The following is a 6,000-nucleotide window of genomic DNA, read 5'->3' on the forward strand; positions in this document are numbered from 1 at the left end:
GCTTTAAAAATTTAATTTAAAAAGAGCTCAACATGTAATTGCCAAACTAGAGCTGGCTCAAAATAAAATGTATATAAAGCAGAGTGCAAAAAAGTGAAATTCGAAACAGAAACTGAACAAAAAGTGGCTGCCAAACCGTAGAAGCCAGGGGTGAAATGTAGAGGGGGAAGATAAGGGAAGCTGAAAGCCAATTGCATTATTACACAGCAAATTCTATTTCTCCCTAGTGCAAAGTCTCCACTTTTCCCCGCAGTTTGGTATGTATTAAATGCCATGCGAAAAGTTTCCACCATGCGAAAACTGTTCACAGTGCACTGGAAAAATGTTTGACTGGCTTCGTGCTTTTCCTTTTTTTTTTTACTTTTTCTGCTCTTTGGCTACAATGCGAATATTTACTTCACACACACACTCTTACGCGGATGGGGACTCGTTGGTATGGGTGACCATGAAATGTTCACACAACGCTGCTCATCTGTATTTGTTGGTTCTCTCGGTTTTCTGTTTTCTGCTTTCTGTTTTCTACTTCTGGACCTGCGACGCAGATTGACGCTTCATTACGACGTTATGTAATGGCTTGTAAAGCTGCAAGTGACAAAGGCTACTTCTCTCGCTCTCCGCTTGTGTAAGTGTGTGTGTGAGTGTGTCTGCGAGAGAGAGAGATAATTCGCTCGCTTTGGTCTCTTTCATGCAATGAGTGCATGTGAGATCATCGGGCAGAGCCGAAACCAATTCTACATTCTGTATACGCCCCGTGGCCCAGCAGCTCATCATCCAAAGCACCACCATCATCAGCGTGATGAGTGGCTGTAGTTGTTGCCTCGCTGACTGCAAATCGCAAATTGCAATTATTTCACATGACATGACTTTGGCAGCATATAATCTGAAGTTTCCGCCAAATAATTAACTCTATTGTTGGTAAAAAAAAATGTTTTTTGGGTAAAACTTGTTCTTACAAAAGAAAATTATATTTGATTTAATTAGCTAGATTAAACCATTTCTTTAAATAAAGTAATAATTGTGTAAAAAAAATTATAATCCGATCTGTGGATTTTTAATATATAATATATAACAATTAGATGCACTAAAGTTAAGCCATGAGCCATAAGCGCGACAAATAAGCGTCAATTATTTAAGTGGCCCATAAAGCGGGCTTCGTTCAACCCCTACCCACAATAGAAGAGACAACACTGCGTATACGCAACCAATAGACTACGCAAGACTTGTCACCCGAAAGCGAGAAAACCAGAATTTGCATTGCCACTCAACGTTTGCCAACATCATTAACATCAGAGCAGCGCCATTGCCACATGTTCTTCATTTGGCTGCCGAGCGGGAAATTTGCATAAATAAATACCTTTTGCCTTACCTCCGCTGAGAGAACCGACGACGTATCTGCACTTGTTCTGGCGGTTTCGGCCAAAAGAAGCTGAAATTACTGGTGCCGAAATGTGTTTTCCAGCCCGTGTTGTCATCGCCGTTGTCGCCGTTAGCCTTGATCGTGTTTATTTCGGCAGTTAAGCGATACACGAAATAAATAAATAAATAATACGAGCCCAAGAATTCTTCTCATGTTTTGTCGGTCTTTTGGCATTGCCAGAGCCATAAATGGCCCACCAGTTGAAGATGGCGATGGTTTGCTCAGTTCTTTTCGGTTTGGTTCAGCTCTGCTCTACTCTGCGATCAGCTACGAGCTATATGTGCTATATGGCGTGGTCGGGTGTCGGTTCAGTTCTCTTGAGGCTGCCCAAAACGGCGGCGGAGTAATTGAGGTTGTAAATCAAAATGTGTATGGAAACTTTTGGTTGAACATTATGTCACAATTGTAGACAAATGTTAATGTTAGAACAAGAGCGCAGAGACGATTCTTCAACTGCAAAAGACACGTGTTTGCTAAATGACAACTGTTTCTGAACTATTTGACACCCTTCTGATGAACAAAAGTTCTTAGAAAGAACCGGACGAAGATTTAATCTTTAAATTGACCCTATAATGTGATAGTTATTGCTAATCATCTCAACTGTATAATATATAACAACTAGACAAATTATTACGCTGATTATTCTGCTAATTACAGAGATAGATCAGCCATGAATTGATAATAGCATGATCAAATTTTCTTAAGAAATCAAAAGCAAAATAAACAGTCCCAAGAATTAATTTTTGATTTGTAAGCTAAAACCTTTTAAAAAGTGGAACAAATTAAAACGAATTTTGTTTTATTAAGTAAACAACGATTTGGATTTGAACTGTAGTACTGAATATTCTTTACATGTTACATGGAGTCTAGGGAACCATTCATCCAAACTCTCTTTAAATTTAATCTCCTCCATAATTTTACTTCAGTTTCACTTCATCCCACTTTGACAGCTGATTATACATTCGCACACAGCACGAACCCATCGAAATCTTGGCGAATAAATGTTTAAATTATCATTTAGTCAAGCCACATCAAAAGTAAACGCATTTCGTCTGAAATTTTCTCCCCATCCCTTACTTAATCTCCTTTTGCATCTCCCTCTGACCAGCAATTCAATCATTTAATTCATTTGTACATTTCATTTATTGCATTCAATTTGAGCCGGGGCAAGGCAATTTTATGGCTACATATTTTAACATTTTACGGCTGCAAAACAGAATCCAAAAAACGCACAAGAAGAAGAAAAAGTTCGGCTCGGTTTCGTTTTCAGTTTGGTCGATTTGACAGCTGGCCCGAGTTGTTCTCTCTTTGCGGCTGATTTTTTTCTTGGCCGATTTGATATAGCATTTCGTTTACCAGTTTTGGGGCTCTCAAGTACAAACCACAAGACGAATTTGGTCATTTAAAATTGCGGCAATGTCTGATGGCCAGATGGATGGCTGCTGGTTGGGCTGCTTGAATGGATGTTTGCTCTGTCGCTTACAATTGTTGTCATTGTCAACGTGTTGGCCAGCTTCTGCTCTTGGGTTTGTTTGGTCTTCTTCTGCGGGGCGTTTACCACCACCACCAGCAGCAGCAGCAACAACAACCGCAGCTTTGTCTTCGACCCATTTAACGGGCCACTGCACCGGCGAAGCCCTAACATTGGACACGATATTGGGAACGTGAGAGTTGTCCATGTTGGCCCAGGTGCACTCCGAAAAAATCAGCATACGCTTCGGTAATTTATCGGGGTATTTTGTACATGTTAACCGCCTACCAAAGTAGGTAAAATGTATTATGAATTAGTTATAAGGTTATTACACAAAAATATACTTTTAAATTTCCATTTTCTTATCCTCATGTTAACTTTAAATAATGCTTTTAAGTCTGAATTTCCATACATTTTTATGTTTTAAAATTTAACTCCTACTTTAAATTTATCATGCAAAAGAGAAAACAAGCCTAAATCTTTTTTATGACATGTCATTAAAAATGTATTTTTTGCTCCTTTTTCAAAGAAATAATCTATAAATGTTAAATGCATAAAACTAAACTTCAGTGGAAAACAGTTGTTATTTATCTATTTTTTAATGCTATTCCTTTTAACCATCTTTGAGTGTAAGCTGCAATTTAAAGCTTAGCTAGCTTAGCTACCATCGATTAGAAGTTGGCTAGTCTTGAAACTTTAGCTCGCTCTGCCATCACATGCAATCTGTATTGGCATTTATGTATGCAAATTTTCAAATGAAGTGTGAATTGCTCAGTCGCCGTCGCGAGTCTCCGTCTATCTTTTTGTATGGCCATTAAGAATATCAATTAGGCACGTTTTGCAGCTTGGCGGCAAAGTTCAAAATATAATTACAAAACCAAACCGAACAAAGCAAACAAAGCCTCGACTCGTACCCCTCTTAGTCAATTTTCCACTTGGCTTGACTCCACTTTGACTCTGGTCATTAAGCTGCTAGAATTTATGATTTCAATTGCAGCAGCAACAAAAAGACTGAGAAGAGATTTTGCAGAAGCCAACGTTAAATGATCTTCATGGTTAGCGGTGGCAGCCATTTTCTATAATTTATGTCAATCATTTGTTTATTCTTTGCATTTGCATTTGCATCAATTCATGTAAATGCGCTTGTGTTGGCCATTTGTTTGGCTTTCGAGCAAGAAGTTGAGATATTAAATGATCGAAGTCAAGATGAATTTAATGTAGAGTTTTGCGAAGGCAATACGTAGCATTTAATTTCATTCTCATGAAAATCCACCTTAAGTAACTACCCTACTTCTACAATGTGACTAATTTTAATGTTTGATTACAGCTAATTAGACCGATTTCACGGTAATTTTGTTTACCCCAGAATTAACCAAATCGATCCGCCTGACATCCCATTAAAGTTCTTGAGAGATACCTACACTACACCTGCCGCAAAAAGGCGAATCGAGCACTCGGGCCGACCTCCAATCGAATCTGTTCGAATCAATTATGCAAACGGCAGAGTGTGAAAAATCCCTTGCCCTTGTCCATCATGGTTAAACACGTTCTGTTGCTGTAAGTATATGTATCTGGAAAATGACACACTAGACCGGGCCCGAATGATTGAGTATTTGTGCCCAAAAGAGCAAATACAATTTGCACGATTTTTTTTGTAATTCGAGCGCGGCCAACAACGAGATACGTATCTGCATGTGTTTGGGCATTTCAGTATATCTGTATCTGTATCTGGTTTATCTGTAGCCGCACACACTCCAGATACAAATGTATCCGCTGGCCATGATGGCCATGCTTGGTGACTCAATATGCCTAGTCGAGAGCCTCCAGTGCTGTTTGCTGTTAGCTATTGTCTGTTTGCATTGGTAATTTGTGTATGCACTTGAATTTGCAATTGCATTCGGATTGGGCGATCTTTTTATGCCCTCTTGTGGAGAAGAGGGATTTAAATTAAGAGCAGACTCATCTGTTACAGAGAATTTGACCAGTATTGCATGGTAAAAACGATATGCGTATAAATAAATTAACCATACGCATATTGATTTGATTGTTGTTTATTTACGGAAGTGCATTAATATGGTCTAGTAATTCTTAGTTTTTTCGTAAACCGTTCAATAAAAGACATTTGGATGATTTATTTGGATGATTCCCAAATTAAAGGCCATATATTTATCAATGAAAGTGTGTTTCCACTTCGACTTCTGCGTCCATCATTTCTCTTTATCTTTTCTCACTTTTTTGCTGTCCCTCGCCTATGGTTAACAGATGCAAATTATCCAGCGTTTTTTTCCCTGTCTTGAACTTGAAGTGCCTGCCCGCTGGGAAGCCACTAATTTGTGTGCCACGCCCACCTGTCCACCCCCGAATGTTGATCGGTTTCTCAGGTGGCCCTCTCAGGTGCTTTTCGCGTGCACTTGAGGAGGGAAAAATTGAAACTCAATGTGACATGCAATTGTCATCGTGTGCGGTTTAAAACAAATTGAGGCTTTCGACGGCAGCCTTGTGGAAATAGCTAGCTAGCTGCCTCCGACCAAGCGATTTTCCCAGGCCCAGCTGCACGGAGCGAGGAAACTTTTCCGATTAGAATTCCTGGTGGAAGTTTCTCGGGTTTTTGATGTGGCAGCCGGGTCTCTAGAAGAAGCCAGAAAATGAAAGGCAAAATTGCTGACCAAACCGCAGGCGCTGGTTTTGCTTCGGCCCGGGCTAAAAATCTCCTGTTGCTGACCTTCGGCTGCTTATTAAAATTTCCATCGAAGGCGTAGGCATATGAAATCGAAAAAGTACCAGTTTTTGGCCAGGCCAATTCCTCCTTGGCACTTGTTGACCTTCGAGGTAGAAACAGCAACGGCAACGGCAGAAGCAGCAGAAGCATCAGCAGGCGGCATAAAATTAAACACTTGCAAGAGCCGTGGCGACAATAATGAACAATGATGAACTCGATTAAAAGAAGAGGCTACCCTCAAACCAGTTGACCGGGGCCAAAAACCAGGGACCAAGAAGCGAAACGAAACCAGAGCGATCCGAGATACAAGATACTTGATGTGAATTGTGAATGTTGCCACATTGGATGATGCCGGCTGCCCAAACCAAAAGCCGTTCCATCGCTCCCTCCTGC

This window comes from Drosophila takahashii, chromosome 2L, assembly GCF_030179915.1.
Source record: "Drosophila takahashii strain IR98-3 E-12201 chromosome 2L, DtakHiC1v2, whole genome shotgun sequence".
Classification (NCBI taxonomy): domain Eukaryota; kingdom Metazoa; phylum Arthropoda; class Insecta; order Diptera; family Drosophilidae; genus Drosophila; species Drosophila takahashii.